At 47.4% G+C, this 17,105-nt stretch overlaps 1 protein-coding gene across 3 annotated transcripts in view; it reads right to left on the bottom strand.

The window, feature by feature from the left end:
• Positions 1-8,257, bottom strand: part of zbtb46 (zinc finger and BTB domain containing 46) — a 51,028-nt gene extending 42,771 nt beyond the window's left edge. For 2 of the 3 annotated variants that reach the window (XM_033041384.1, XM_033041382.1), the window contains exon 1: positions 8,084-8,151. The gene's annotated coding sequence lies outside the window, so the exon portion shown is untranslated. Of the gene's footprint in view, positions 1-8,083 lie in introns of all 3 variants that reach the window. The other variant, XM_033041383.1, reaches the window with a different exon arrangement.
• Positions 8,258-17,105: the final 8,848 nt, after the last annotated feature.

The following is a 17,105-nucleotide window of genomic DNA, read 5'->3' as shown; positions in this document are numbered from 1 at the left end:
AGCACTGCTTCATACAATGGGTGGCACGGTGGTGCAGCGGTAGAGTTGCTGACTCACAGCGCCAGAGTCCCGGGCTCAATCCTGACTATGGATGCTGTCTGCATGGAGTTTGCGCGCTCTCTCTGTGACCGCGTGGGTTTTCTCCGGGTGCGCCGGTTTCCTACGACATCCCAAGGATGCACAGATTTGTAGGATAATTAGCTTTGGTAAATTGTCCCCCAATGCGCAGGTTAGAACTAGTGTATGAGTCGGCGCGGATTCAGTGAGCCAAATAACCCATTTCATAGAAACACAGGACATAGGTGCAGGAGTAGGCCATTCGGCCCTTCGAGCCAGCACCGCCATTCAATATGATCATGGCTGAACATCCAAAATCAGTGCCCCGTTCCTGCTTTTCCCCCCATATCCCTTGATTCCGTTAGCCCTTAGGGCTAAATCTAGCTCTCTCTTGAAAACATCCAGTGAATTGGCCTCCACTGCCTAAATCTCCCGTAGCTGAGAATTCCACAGATTCACAACTCTGCGTGAAAAAGTTTTTCCTCATCTCAGTCCCAAATGGCTCACCCCTTATTCTTAAACAGTGACCCCTGGTTCTTGATTCCTCCAACATGGGGAACATTTTCCCTGTATCTAGCCTGTCCAATCCCTTAAGAATTTGATACGTTTCCATTAGATCCTCACTCATCCTTCCAAATTCCAGTGAATACAAGCCCAGTTGACCCATTCTTTCATCATATGTCAGTCCCGCCACCCCCGCACTGTATCATGAAACTAAACGTGGGCCAGGGGCATGTTCGCATGCAGCACTGTTGTTCCCTGGTCAAAAAAATGCAGATTGACACAGACAAGCGTTATTTTTAAATACTATCATCAATGCACGACAGATCTTTTCCAAAAACATCCAGGGATTTAGCTTCAGGACCTATTGTGGCCCCTCAAGATCTCAGACCTCCAGTGGTTACACCATCTGGTACGTTGTTGACGCCAACACACCAAGCTGTACTTCAAGTAGTCAAATTAGGTTAAGCATTGAAAATTGGAAAACTGACAAATGCAAAACAGCTGAATAGGTGATTTATTTGTTCGTTATCAATCATCTTGGAATAATGAAATGTAGACGCAGAAACTACAGTTGCTACTTTACAAAAGAAAAAAGGCACAAAGTACTGGAGTAACTCAGTGGGCCAGGCGTTGGCCCACCCCCACCTCTCTTCCAGCTTTCTCTCCCCTCACCATAATCGGGCGGAAGTGTCCCAACCCATTAAAATTGGAAAAGTGGCAACTGCACAACAGCTCACTAGATTTATTTATTCATATCAGTCGTCTAAAATGTAGGCACATGAACTGCAGATGCTGGTTTACAACAACAAAAAGACACAAAGTGCTGGAGTAACTCAGTGGGTCAAGCTTTGTCCTAGCCCCTCCACTCTTCCACCTTTCTCCCCTCCCCCCCCCCCCAAACCAGTCTAAAGAAGGGTGCCGACCTGAAACGTCACCTGTCCTTTTTCTCCAGGGGCGCTGCCTGACCCGTTGAGTTAATCCAGCACTACGTGTCTTTTATTTAATAATTAAACACATTTTTCATCTGTTGCTGACGCATTCTGAATGCAACCTTCAAGTATTGCACCAATCACAGATCACAAACAGAAAACGGTATAAAGATGCAGCAAGTCAGACAGCATATTCGGAGAAAGAAATAAGGATGACATTTCGGGCCAATGCACTTTTAACACAACTAGGAAAAGGTTTGCATCTAGGATGTTTGAAGCAACTTGGGGTTGGGGTGTAAAGTGAACAAAAAGAATGTCTGTGATCTGGTGAAAATCAAGAGAGATCAAATAAATGACTGGCTGAAAGAGGATGACGAAGGCTTGCTATTTGCAGCTGATCAGACCGGAGGAGATATAAATATTCGGAGGTGAAGAAGAACAGAGGGAGAAGAGCAAAGCTCCATTCAGTGATCCTAAATTCCCAATCCCAGTTACTCAGGAACAGCTCCTTCCCCTCGCAAGAGGCTTCTGAATGGAGGCTCCATAAGCTGGGGTACTGTCGGAGTCACCTCTACCCCATTGCAGGCGTTGGACTTTGTTTATGGAACTGGTGCGCTACAATGCTGAGAACTACACTCTGCACTCTGTATCTTCCACTTTGATCTGCCTACTGCACTCAAGTATTTAGATTGTATGGCATTATCTGATCAGAACATTTAGTTTTTTCGCTGTGCCACGGTACATGTGACAACAATAAACACAAATCTAAATTCTCCGCACCACTCCCAATTTTACCCGTCTTTGGACTTGTCTCATGTCCCATCAACTGTCATTTACATATTCCACTTTGAAAGCTACCATCTAACCTGTTTATACCATATCAGCAGACAGCGCATTTCAAATTCCAACCACACACTAAACGTGTTTTCCTGCCAGGGATGGTGGTGGAAGGAGTCACAAATATGGCGTTTAAGAAGCTTTTAGATATGGATCACATGCTGGCAGAAGAGATGAGTTTACGTTGTCATTGTGTTCAGCACAGGCACTGTGGGCCATAGAGCCCGTCCCGTTCTGCGCCTCTGCATTTTACACCAGCAATCTCCAGTCTTTGACCCCCGCCAAATAAAAAAAACACATAATCCAGAGCCTTCATTATTTTATGAACTTCAATTAAACCATTCCGAAATGCCTCTTTCTTCTCCAAACAAAAACCAACCAAGCCTCTCTAATACGCCTGCCATTGTTACCAAAGATCCTATAGCGAGCAAGATAGATCACTCGACGAAAAAGACATAGTACGGTCATGGGCAGTTTCATGGGTAAGTTTCGGCCCCATTTCCGTAACCAGCTTCCGTCTCCGCACCAAAGATCCCATAGGATACTAGTGCGGAGACGGAAGCCGGTTACGGAAACATCCTCGTTAAAATAAAAGTTATTTGGGAAAAATCTTCTCCTCATTTTCAGAATTATAATTTAATAACACAAGCTGTTCCCCCGCAATGTTGATTCACTGCGAGTCGGGTCCGGTTACGGAAATGGATGAAAAAAAGGCCCACGTTCCGCTCCTTTGCGTACTACACGTCAGCCCATTGCATTTAGCAGGAGTGGACTATCTTGCTCTATAGGATCTTTGCTTGTTACTGCAATCCCTCATCAGAGGAATCATTCTCTCAACTCCCTTCCCGATTCCCTCGCATGCTTGTATATTCTTCCATTAACATGGCAACCAAATATTTATATTTCCACCAGCCCAATTGTTGAACACAATGGAAACACAAGGCATCTTGAGCAAAATGTAAAGTGTTGGAGGAACTCAGCGGGTCAGGCAGCATCAATGGAGGGAATGCAGAGGATGCTGGGAGTCAAGACCTTTCTTCATGCCCAAAACGTCGCCTGCCCATTCCCTCCGCAAGCGCTGCCTGACCTGCTGTGTTGTTCCTGCAGCACTATGCGTTTTGCATTAAACACAACACTCCAGCTGAGGCTGAACCAATGCTTGGTAGAGGTTCGGCACAGCTTCTCAGCTTTTATATCCCTCGTCTCGTCTGAGAATGCCCAGCATTATGCTCAAACTACTTTCGCATCGAACTTGCCTGAAGAAGAGCCCCGACCCAAAATGTCACCCATTCGCATTCTCCAGAGATGCTGCCTGACCTGCTGAGTTACTCCAGCACTGCGCATCTTTCCGCCACTTTCAACGTTTTGCGCTCATATCCCTTTGTTCTGGCACCCATTTTAGTACAGCATCCTTTAAATGGCTTCCCCCAGTCTTTGTACCAAAACATATGTCCCCTCTACATTAATCTTCATCTTGCAAGAACCGGCTTATATTTTACTACAATCTATCACTAATCTCTTAGCAACGTACAATTCTGTCACATTTTGCGTCATCCACAAATTCAGAAATTGCTTGCATCCCCAAGTCTTGCTCATTAAATCAATTAAAAAAAATTAAAAAAACACTAATCCCTGGGGAATTACATTATTCCCCCCCTTCCAATTTGAAAAACATTACTTCAGAGATACAGCACAGAAACAGGCCCTTTAGCCAAGCAAGTCCGTGCCATCCAGTAATCACTCCGTAGACTAGCACTATCCTAAACACTAGGGACTATTTATAATTAAATTACAAACCTGCACGTCTTTGGAGTGTGGGAGGAAACCAGAGCACCCGGGGAAAACCCACGGGGTCACAGGGAGAGCGTACAAACTCCATACAGACAGCACCCGTAGTCGGGATGGAACCCGGGTCTCTGGTGCTGTAAGGCAGCAACTCTACCGCTGCGCCACCGCGCCCCCCCAAATTACCATCACCACCCATTGTCAATGACGTGGCCAGCTTCATATATATTGCAATCAACGTCTCGTTCATACCAAGTACTTCACCTTTGCTGATAAGGCTATAATGCAGCAATAAAGCCTTCCAGAGATCCACAGGCCACCACACTGACTGGCCCAAAGGGCAGAATGGCCTACTCCTGCACCTATTGTCTATTGACTGTACCAACACCATCAATTACATTTGTTGAAAAGCACAAAGTGCTGGAGGAGCTCAGCGGGTCGGGCAGCATCTCGGGGGGGGGGGGGGGACATTTCAGGTCAGGAACCTTCCTCAGACTACATTTCATCAAAATAAAATCCCCTCACATTGGTTAAACTCGGCGTTCCCCAGTATTCATGGTGCATTGGAAGAATATGAGCAGTGCCCAGTAATTTTCCCCCTGGGTTTCCCCCTCAAAATCCCAATCTGTGCTATCATTTCTTTTTAAGAAAACATAGTCAGGGGTCTCAATTATCTCCTCATTCAATTCTACATTGGTAGCACATTCTTGCCGGGTGAAGACAGATGCTAAGTACTCATTCAGTAAGAACCCGGTCAGTGCTGTCGGTTTCAAAGTCCAGGTTCGCCCTTTAATGAGCCCCACTCCTTCGCAAACTATTTTATCTTTCTTCCAGGCTTCATGGGTTTACTGGAGGTAGACATAAATGCTGCAAAAACTCAGCGGGTGAGGCAGCTCGACCCGAAACGTTGCCTATTTCCTTCGCTCCATAGATGCTACCTCACCTGCTGAGTTTCTCCAGCATTCTTGTCGACCTTCGATTTTCCAGCATCTGCAGTTCCTTCTTAAACATTATGGGGTTACTGTACTGTATTTAGTTCTCTGTCTGGGTCTCTAGTTCCTCACTCTTAATTACTTTTAAAATAATCACATGCATGCAACTTCCGTATAATACTAAATGGCATGATTATACAAAGGCATCAAACAAGTTAAACAATAATCAAAGATAAAGGGAACCAGGGGCCACAGTTTAAGAATAAGGAGTAAGCCATTTAGAACGGAGACGAGGAAACACTTTTTCTCACAGAGTTGTGAGTCTGTGGAATTCTCTGCCTCAGAGGGCTGTGGAGGCGGGTTCTCTGGATACTTTCAAGAGAGAGCTAGATAGGGCTCTTAAAAATAGCGGAGTCAGGGGATATGGGGAGAAGGCAGGAACGGGGTACTGATTGGGGATGATCAGCCATGATCACATTGAATGGCAGTGCTGGCTCGAAGGGCCGAATGGCCTATTCCTGCACCTATTGTCTATTGGAACGCAAATTTCAAATGCTCTCGTCAAATTTCCATTTAATGGATTCAAAACTTATTTATCAAACTTAATGTAGGTTAACAGGTCATAGCACAAATGTTAATGCTGAAATTATTGATTTGTTACAGATAGGCAAATGGAAGAGTTGGGAATAGGTATATGGATCATGTAAATGGCAAATTAGATCAGTGTAACTTGCCGCGATGTTCGGTACAATGTGGGCCGATGGGCATGTTACTGTGCTGTCCTATTCTGAAGGAGGGTCTCAACCCGAAACGTCACCTGCTCCTTTTCGGCAGAGATGCTGCCTGACCCGTTGAGTTACTCCAGCTGTTGTGTCTGTCTTCGGTTTAAACCAGCATCTGCAGTTCCTCCCTATACACTGTACTGTTCTATGTTCAATGACTACATGCTCTTTAAAAAACAAAAAAATCCAAAACCGAGCCAATTGTTCGGTAAATAATGTAGGATCGATCACAGGAACTCTATTCCAACTGCACCGCGATATAAAACATGAACTGTGAAACAGCGAGTATTACTAATTATTTGAGGGCACCAGCAGTGAAACGGTGAAAACGGGACAGCCCTTTCTGGGATATCTCTGTTCTCGTTGGAAATTCCAATCAGGAAGTGGGAGAATTTAAACAGCCTCTGCAGCTTGTAATGGCTTGATGTGCCTGACCTGCTGGAGCAGATGGGTGCCAAGAGAATGGAGGATGTGGGCGTACAATCACCCCACCAATAGCGGGAGTCAATTATTCAAGTTTCCCAACCAAAATGGAAACCCCCCCATTGAAAAAAAAAGGGATGTGTGTTTTACATGAGCATTTTAAATTACACAAAAAGATACACAAGGGCTGGGGTAACTTTTAAATTGCAGTTAGATTAGGAAGTTTAAAAATCATTCTATTTACAAAAAAAATAACATCTTACTGATTTTTTTTTTGTTCCAATATACATAATTAGCTTTTCCTTTGCAGATATTGGTTTCCATTTAATTCCACATTTCCAATATTTGGTGCTTTTTTAATGACATTGACAACCAACTCAATGTGACCACCATAAACATACCATTTTTGTAGGTAATTTTTAAAAATTACATTTACTCAAACGGATTAATTTCCTGTGTTTTGATCTAAGCACGGAATTAAATAGACATTAACTTGGGTTTAAAAACGGCAGTAAGACTTCTACATTAATAATTTAATTGTTCCATTGTCAATACATATGACAATTAAACATTCTTGACTCTTGATTTTCCCAATTTACTATGGGAAAACAATAATTAAGTGGGAATCACAACATTTCAATACTATGTCTAAAAAAGGATTCATTTCAATTTGTTATCCATTAAAACATCCCTCTGATCACATCAAATACTTCAACATTTAGAACATACTCCGAACCATTTATTTATCACAACAAAAAGGAAGAAACAAGTGTAAATCAAAACACTTAAATACCACGTCTAAAAACTCAAGATTCACTTCTTGAAATCTCGTCGTTTACACCACCTATTTCAGCATGTGGAATCTCATCAAAATCACTTATTTATCAAAACAAAAAGCAAGAGGCACATGGCTGAAAGAAGGACTGTACACTGCTGAAATAGTTTGTAAATAGCCAGTACTCAAGACTCCAGCATCTGGACTTCCTTGTTTCTAGTTTATCAAGACTTTCGCTTAAAAAAAATAGAGAATTTGACCAAGAAATCTGACTGAAGTAACATTAAAACCAAGAAGTAAATTAAAAAAAAACAGGATTATCCAGACATAGAGAGGGGAGGGGGAGGGAAGGGAGAGAGAGAGAGAGAGAGAAAGAGAGGGGGGGGGGGAGGGGAGAGAGGGAGAGAGAGGGAGGGGGAAGTGGAGAGAGAGGGGGAGGGGAGAAAGGGAGAGAGGAGGGGAGAGAGGAGGGGGAGGGGAGTGGGGGAAGGGGAGAGAGGAGGGGGAGGGGAGTGGGGGAAGGGGAGAGAGGAAGGGGAGTGGGGAAAGGGGAGAGAGGAGGGGGAGGGGAGTGGGGGAAGGGGAGAGAGGAGGGGGAGGGGAGTGGATGAAGGGGAGAGAGGAGGGGGAGGGGAGTGGGGGAAGAGGAGGGGGAGTGGGGAGAGAGGAGGGGGAGGGGAGTAAGGGGAGAGAAGAGAGAGGAGGGGAGTGGGGGAAGGGGAGAGAGGAGGGGGAGGGGAGTGGGGGAAGGGGAGAGAGGAGGGGGAGTGGGGGACAATGAGGGGAGAGGGATAAGGGTGGACAATGAGGGAGAAGGGGGTAAACAACGAGTGGAGAAGGGGGGGGGAGACAATGAGGGCCGGTCCAGGCCGCGCTCCCCGGGGAGAGGCTGCAGCCGCCCACAGGGGGGGGGAAGCGGGGCCTCAGCTCTACCCGGGGCCGGGGCGTTGGTTGGTTGTCTGGGCCCGGACCTCGCCCTCGCCCCCACCCGCCCGCTCCCTCCCTCCTTCACCCCCGGGGGGGGCTGTGGCTGTGGCTGTGACTGTAACCTCCACTCACCTCGGTCCCATGTAGGTCGGTGTGTGTGTGTGTGTGTGGGGCGGGGGCGGTGGCGGCAGGGGTCTGTCTCTGTCTCTGTCTCTGTCTCCGTGTCTGTGTCCGTGTCCGTCTCCCCCACACACGGCCCCGCTCTTCACCAGGAAGCCGCTCCGGCCGCCAGCGGAAACGGCCAGCCTGGTATTGTGGGTAGAGCGGCAGACCCACCCCTCCCCTCCTCCCCCCAGCAACGCTGCTGCTGCTGTTGCTGCTGCTGCTGCTGGCTAGGGATGCACTAGTGCTAATGCATGGCTGGGGAGGTCGCTGCCCCGTGCACATCCATTGCTGCTGCAGGGGAGCGGTGCATTAGTGTTAATGCATGCTCACTGTCCCGTGCACATACACTGCTGTTGCAGGGGAGCAATGCACTAGTGCAAATGCATGGCTGGGGAGGTCGCTGCCCCGTGCCCATACACTGCTGCTGCAATGGACCGGTGCACTAGTGCAGATGCATGGCTGGGGTGGGGGGCGCTGTCCTGTGCACGTTGCTGCACAGGAGGATGCACTGGTGCTAATGCATGGCTGGGGGAGGCCGCTGCCCCGTGCACATACACTGCTGCAGCAAAGGGGGTCCATTAATGCCAATGCATGACTGGTGAGGTTACCGCCCCTTGCATACACACGTTGCAGGGCTGCATTTGTACCAATGCATTGTTTGGGAGGTCAGCACACAATGTAGGGGTGCATTAGTGCCGATGCATGGCTGGGGGGGGGGGGGGTCACTGCCCCTTGCACACATGGTGCTGCAGGAGTGTTCACTACTGTCGGTGTCTGGTTGGGGTGGTCGTCACACACTGCAAAGGTGCATTAGTGCAATGCATAGCTAGGGATATCACAGCCCCATGCGCGCGCACACTGCTGCTGCAAGGATGTGCACTACTGCCAATGCATAGCTGGGAAGGTCGCCACATGCTGCAGGGAGTGCATTAGTTCTAATGCATGCATGGCCGGGTTTAAAATCGCTTTTAAAACATGGGGGGGGGGGAAGGGGTGGGGGACACCATGAGGCCTAACATCTTGGGGCCCACAACCTACGGCTCAAGGGCCGGATCCGGCCCATAACCCAAAATCATCCGGTTCGCAGGCGTATTTTTTTCAATTAGTTTTCGCGACCTGGGCGTTACATCCAGACCTGGGACTGGCTGTAGCACCCAGGTCACAAAACATGGGGGGGAATTGTCCCCCACCTCTCAAAACATAGGGGGGAGAGGGGGGGGGATAGGTCCCCTCCAGGTCACTGTGTCACTGCCCCATGTACACCACAGTGCAGGCTGCAGGGGTGTGCATTAATGGCAATGCATGGCTGGGAGCTCACTTTCTCATGCATGGGCGTGCATTACTGTCCCTGCATCAGTGGGGAGGTCAGTACCCCATGCACACAGTGCAGGCTGCAGGGGTGTGCATTAGTGCCAAGGCATTGTTGGTGTCAGTACCCCCTGCACACACACACACACACTACAGGCTGCAAAGGTGTGCATCAGTGTCCCTGCTTGAATGGGGAGGTCAGCAAACTGAAGGCTGCAGTGGTGTGCATTAGTGTCAATGCATGGGTGAGGAGGTCAGTACCCTATGAGCAGGCTGCAGTGGTCTGCATTACTGTCCATGGGTGATTGGGATCACTGCCTCACACACACATTGAAGGATGCAGGGGTGTGCATTAGTGTCCCTGCTTGGGTGAGGAGGTCAGCACATCGCAGGCTGCAGCGGTGTGCATTAGTGTTAATGCATGGGTGGGGAAGTCACTGCAGCATGCACACTGCAGGCTGCAGGGATGTGCATCAATGGGAAGGTCAGTACCCCATGCACACAGATGGCATTACTGTCCCTGAGTCCTCCACTGTCAGAGTGAAGCCCAACGCAAATTGAAGGAACAGCACCTTCCCAACCCAGCAGTGTGAATATTGATTTCTCTAACTTCAAATTAACCCTTGCTTTTCCACTCCCTCTCCATCCTTTCCTCCCCATTGAAACATATAAGATTGTTAAGGGCTTGAACACGCTAGAGGCAGGAAACGTGTTCCCGATGTTGGGGGAGTCCAGAACCAGGGGCCACAGTTTAAGAATAAGGGGTAAGCCATTTAGAGCGGAGACGAGGAAACACTTTTTCTCACAGAGAGTGGTGAGTCTGTGGAATTCTCTGCCTCAGAGAGCAGTGGAGGCCGGTTCTCTGGATGCTTTCAAGAGAGAGCTAGATAGGGCTCTTAAAAATAGCGGAGTCAGGACATATGGGGAGAAGGCAGGAACGGGGTACTGATTGGGGATGATCAGGCATGATCACATTGAATGGTGATGCTGGCTCGAAGGGCCGAATGGCCTACTCCTGCACCTATTGTCTATTGTCTATTGTCTATCCGAGTTCACCAACTAGTTTCAGTCCTGATTAAATTTTACTGATTATGTGCCTCATTATCACCTTATTCCCCTCAGCTAACAATGTACCATTCTACATTTCCTCAGCTGCATCTACTTTGATCTGTCGTTTTCACGCCTTACCCGTTCCATATCTTTAGACTCCCTCTCCCCTGACTCTCAGTTTGAAGAAGGGTCTCGATCCGAAACGTCACCTATTCCTTCCCTCCAGAGATGCTGCCAGTCCCGCCGAGTTACTCCAGCATTTTCAGTCTATCTTCGGGGTAAACCAGCACCTGCAGTTCCTTCCTCCACATGTCTTTGGGATGTAAGAGGAAACTGGGGCACCCGGAGGAAACACACTCGGTCTTGTAAAAACCCAGGAACATGCGAACTCCACACAGACAGCACCCGAGGTCAGGATCCATCCTAGGTCCCTGGCACTGTCAGGCAGCAGCTCCACCCTACTATACCACTCTACAAGGCAGATGTCAACAACACTGAGCATGATACAAGGTCGACACCAGGAAGGTTTTTCAAGGTTTTTTCTACAGTTTTGTAGATATATTTTTACTGGGAATAAAATTTATTTTTGAAATAAAAAACCTCGGTGCAACCACACAGAAACTCTGTGGGGGAGCATCATATTCTAGGGCCCTTCTCCTGTTGGATATTGAGGGGCACAGTCCCTTAAACAATGGAAGGGATACCACCCCAGTGGTCCACATGAGTGACAATGGTGCTCTGTGTATAGAAGTAAAGAGGCAATAATGGCAGCACAGTGGCGCAGCGGTAGATTTGCGGCCTTACAGCACCAGAGACCCGGGTTCGATCCTGTCTGGTCCTGTATGTTGTACCTTCTCCCCGTGACCGGTGTGGATTTTCTCCGGGTGCTCCGGATCATTGAAACATATAAGATTGTTAAGGGCTTGAACACGCTAGAGGCAGGAAACGTGTTCCCGATGTTGGGGGAGTCCAGAACCAGGGGCCACAGTTTAAGAATAAGGAGTAAGCCATTTAGAACGGAGACGAGGAAACACTTTTTCTCACAGAGAGTGGTGTGTCTGTGGAATTCTCTGCCTCAGAGGGAGGTGGAGGCAGGTTCTCTGGATACTTTCAAGAGAGAGCTAGATAGGGCTCTTAAGAATAGCAGAGTCAGGGGATATGGGGAGAAGGCAGGAACGGGGTACTGATTGGGGATGATCAGCCATGATCACATTGAATCATGGCTCGAAGGGCCGAATGGCCTACTCCTGCACCTATTGTCTATTGTCTATTGTCTAATTCTTTGACATATGTACACTACACAGAAATTGAAACTGAATTCCGAGTAGTTCAGAAACTAATGCACACAACATTGTGGTCTCTGACTGCCACATGAAGCCACACACATCGATAAACTACATTGTACTGTGTAGATACTGGCTGGTGCAGTAACCACACTGAACACAGTTAACATCAACGATATTGCACTCTCTCGCACAAACAAATTACTCACCAATATATATAAACATCCAGTGGCCCGCGGAGTTACTCCAGCTTTTTGTGTCTATCTTCACTACACATATAATATAAACGACATTGCAGCCTCTGCACACTTCAGAAGCACACAGACTGAAAACGCAGTGTCATTGTATCATTCACAGGTACAGCACGGTAACAGGCCGTTCGGCCCACCGAGTCCATGCTGATCACCCGTTCACACTCGTTCTGTGTCATCACACTTTCTCATCCACTCCCTGCACACTAAGGTCAATTAATCAGTAAAACCGCACGTCTTTGGGATGGGGGAGGAAGCTGGAGCAACCAGAGGAAATCAGTATGGTCACAGGGAGAACGTGCAAACTCCACACAGACAGCAACCAAGGTCAGGATTGAAACCGGGCCTCTTCCCTAAGCTCGGGGCAGACCCAATTTTCCAACCTATCTCATTGTGGACATTGGAGTCTTTCTCTGGAACTATTACACTACAATGCTGAGAAACTATATTCTACACTCTGGGATTTTTCTCTTTGCTCTATCTTTCATTCAGGTCAGGTCAGGGGGGAGATCCCCCCCCCCCCCCCCCCCCCCCCCCCCCCCCCGCCATGGGTACCATGTAATCCCGTGCTACCTCCTCCATGGTCGGATAGTCGGCGGCTAAACCGTCTCCCCCCACCTGGTTTGCCAGGTGAGGAGGGGGCTGTGGACCCCCAGCAGGACCAGAAACAAGACCTGTCAAATGGCAGATGAGCTCCTAGCGAGCCAACGGCCATCCACACTTCAGTAGAAGTTGCGATCACTGTCGTACACGGCATTGTAAGGAATGATGATAAAGCACACACACACCAACATCCTAGACTTCCAGCGGCGGAAGTCCGCAGGAACTGGAGGACAGAGATGTGTGGTGCGTCCGTCGCCGTTCCCGTTGGAAACCAGCGCCACTGGGTCGCTAATGTTTACAACGATGATGAATGAATCTATCTTTCATATTGGATTTATGTATAGAATTATCTGATTTGATTGGACAGCATGTGAACAAAAGCTTTTCACTGCACCTCGGTCCACGTGACTAATAAACCTGCGCCCTATCCATCAAAGATCCTATAGCGAGCAAGATAGTCCACTCGACGAAAAAGATGTAGTACGGTCATGGGCAGATTCATGGGTAATTGTCGGCCCCATTTCCGTAACCGGCTTCCGTCTCTGCATCAAAGATCCCGTAGGATATTAGTGCGGAGACGGAAGCCGGTTACGGAAACATCCTCGTAAAAATAAAAGTTATTTGGTAAAAATCTTCTCCTCATTTTTAGAATTTTAATTTATTAACACAAACTGTTCCCCCGCAACGTTGATTACACTGCGGGTCGGGTCGGGTTACTGAAATGGATGAAAAAAACGCCCACGTTCCGCTCCGTTGCGTACTACATGTCTGCCCATTGCATTTAGCAGGAGTGGTCCATCTTGCTCCGCTATAGGATCTTTGCTATCCATTTCCAGCCCTAATGACCCGCTCCCATTGCAAATGACAGAAGAAATCGTTACTTACAGACACACAAATGAAGAGGGAAACTTAAGTCTTAATAATAAAGAAAGTCTCAAACAAACTACAGAAACAGCATCAACCAGAATAGATCGGGTAAACGCACAGAGTCTTTGACTCAGAGTAAGAGAATCGAGAACCAGAGGACATGGGTTTAAGGTGAGGGAGGAAAGATTTAATCGGAATCTGAGGGGTAACGTGGGTGTATGGAACGAGCTGCTGGAGGATGTAGTTGAGTCAAGTACTATCATAACGTTTAAGAAACATTCAGACAGGTACATGGAAAGGATAAGGTTAGAGGGATATGGGCGAAACCCAGGCAGGTGGGACCAGTGTAGATGGGGGCATGTTGGTTGGTGTGGGCAAGTTGGGCTGAAGGGCCTGCTTCCAGGTCTGACCCGCAGAAGGGTCTTGACCAGAAACGTCACCCATCCATATTCTCCAGAATTGCTGAGTTACTCCAGGGGGTGGAAGATTGCAGCCTTCACGTGGTCCGCCCTGTTTCGACTAATGCAATCAACTCGGCTTGTACTCGCTAGAATTTAGGAGATTGAAGGGGATCTTATCGAAACTTACAAAATTCTTAAGGGGTTGGACAGGCTAGATGCAGGAAGATTGTTCCCGATGTTGGGGAAGTCCAGGACAAGGGGTCACAGCTTAAGGATAACGGGGAAATCCTTTAGGACCGAGATGAGAAAAACTTTTTTTCACACAGAGAGTGGTGAATCTCTGGAACTCTCTGCCACAGAAGGTAGTTGAGGCCAGTTCATTGGCTATATTTAAGAGGGAGTTAGATGTGGCCCTTGTGGCTAAAGGGATCAGGGGGTATGGAGAGAAGGCAGGTACAGGATACTGAGTTGGATGATCAGCCATGATCATATTGAATGGCGGTGCAGGCTCGGAGGGCCGAATGACCTACTCCTGCACCTATTTTCTATGTATATATGTTTCTAACTCGACGTGCACAAACAGAAGATCAAATAGAATAAGTTGTCCAACAACTTTAGGCTGTGCACGCCACACAAAAGAAGAAACAGTAGAGTTACTCCAGCACTTTGAGCCCTTTTTTTTTAACCGTTCCAGCAAGTTCTTCAGAACTGGATTATTGTGTCGGGTCTTTCTCATAAATCTTACCTCCTTCAACAGAAAGAAACACACAACGTGATTCAATCGTGCAAACCTCAATTTGATTTATCGTAAAAAGTTGAAGCAGCACAGAGGCAAAAAAAACAATAGCAGCAAAATAATGTGAAACTCAAGACCATACATCTTTACAGAAGAACAAATATCTATCGAGCTCAGTATGCTCAGTATGATATTTATAAATTAAGTTCTGCGTTAACTCCCATAAATCCTTGTCACTGTGGAATTCTCTGCCTCAGAGGGCGGTGGAGGCCGGTTCTCTGGATACTTTCAAGGGAGAGCTGGATGGGGCTTTTAAAGATAGCGGAGTCAGGGGATATGGGGAGAAGGCAGGAACGGGGCACTGATTGTGGATGATTAGCCATGATCACATTGGATGGCGGTGCTGGCTCGAAGGGCCGAATGGCCTACTCCTGCACCTATTGTCTATTGTCTGTGAGCACATAATCCAGGTGCAAGAAACATAGAAACATAGAAAATAGGTGCAGGAGTAGGCCATTCGGCACTTCGAGCCTGCACGGCCATTCAACATGATCATGGCTGATCATTCAACTCAGTATCCTATACCTGCCTTCTCTCCATACCCCCTGATCCCTTTCGCCACAAGGGCCACATCTAGCCCTCTTAAATATAGCCAATGAACTGGCCCCAACTACCTTCTGTGGCAGAGAATTCCAGAGATTCACCACTCTCTGTGTGAAAAATCTCGGTCCTAAAGGAATTCCCCCTTATCCTTAAACTGTGACCCCTTGTTCTGGACCTCCCCAACATCGGGAACAATCTTCCTGCTTCTAGCCTGTCCAACCCCTTAAGAAATTTGTAAGTTTCTGTAAGATCCCCCCTCAATCTTCTAAATTCTAGCGAGTACAAGCCGAGTCTATCCAGTCTTTCTTCATATGAAAGTCTTGACATCCCAGGAATCAGTCTGGTGAACCTTCTCTGTACCCCCTCTATGGTAAGAATGTCTTTCCTCAGACTTGGAGACCAAAACTGTACGCAATACTCCAGGTGTGGTCTCACCAAAACCCTGTGCAACTGCAGTGGAACCTCCCTGCTCCTATACTCAAATCCTTTTGCTATGAATGCTAACATACCATTCGCTTTCTTCACTGCCTGCTGCACCTGCATGCCTACTTTCAATGACTGGTGCACCATGACACCCAGGTCTCGTTGCATCTCCCCTTTTCCTAATCGGCCACCATTCAGGTAATAGATAAGAAGAACATAAGATCATGAGAATGAGGAATAGGAAAAAGCCAATCGGCCCTTTGAGTTTGTTTTCTCTTCATTCCCCCAAATATCTTGACATTAATCTAGACTAGCTTAGTTTATTGTCACTTGTACCAAGGTACGGTGAAAAGCTTTTGTTGCGTGCTATCCAGTCAGCATAAAGACAATACGTAATTACAATTGAGCCATTTACAGTGTCCAGGTACATGGTAAGGGAATAACGTTTAGTGCAAGACAAAGTCCAATCAAGGATAGTCCGAGGGTCACCAATGAGGTAGATAATAGTTCTGGACCGCTCTCTGGTTGTGGTAGGATGGTTCAGTTGCCTGATAACAGCTGGGAAGAAACTGTCCCTGAATCTGGAGGTGTGCGTTTTCACACTTCTGTACCTTTTTCCCGATGTGAGAGGGGAGAAGACACGCGGAGTATAAGCAATGCAGGCCACTCTCTAGTGAGGCGCTACTGTCCCACGAAGATCTTACTGGATCTCACAATAGTTGTAAAGATAGACACACACAAAGGTGGAGTATTCAAGAAGGAACTGGAGATGCTGGAAGATCGAAGGTACACAAAATTGCTGGAGAAACTCAGCGAGTCAGACAGCATCTCTGGAGAAAAGGAATAGGTGACGTTTCGTGTCGACTTGCACATCCTGCCCTTGCCAACTTCATCCTCTTTTTCAGTCTGAATAATAAGACTCCCGACTGAATAGGCCACCCATCCTTTTTCTCCAGAGATGCTGCCTGACCCGCTGAGTTACTTCAGCACTCCGTGTCTATCTTCGGTGTAAACCAGCATTTAAAGTTCTTTCTTACACACCCAACGGAAAATATGTTGCCTCTTTCCACATGTACACAGCTGAACGATACCACCGCTACGTTTGATTCCTACATCTTCAGTTTACTTTAGAAACATACAAAATACCAGAGATAAGTTTTTTTTTGCCTTCCATCACAACGATGTGATGGATGTTTGTGTAAACTGTGTTGTGTCTCGGGTCTATTTGTTTGTAATGTATGGCTGCAGAAACAACATTTCGTTTGGACCTCAAGGGGTCCAAATGACAATAAATTGAATTGTATTGTATTGTATTGTATTGTAGGATTAGGCCGTTCGACCCTTCGAGCCAGCACCGCCATTCAATATGATCATGGCTGATCATCCAAAATCAGTGCCCCGTTCCTGCTTTCTCCCCATATCCCTTGATTCCGTTAGCCCTAAGGGCTCTATCTAACTCTCTCT

Source organism: Amblyraja radiata, chromosome 23, assembly GCF_010909765.2.
Source record: "Amblyraja radiata isolate CabotCenter1 chromosome 23, sAmbRad1.1.pri, whole genome shotgun sequence".
In the NCBI taxonomy this organism is placed as follows: Eukaryota; Metazoa; Chordata; class Chondrichthyes; order Rajiformes; family Rajidae; genus Amblyraja; species Amblyraja radiata.
This window is presented reverse-complemented; position numbering and strand designations above follow the sequence as displayed.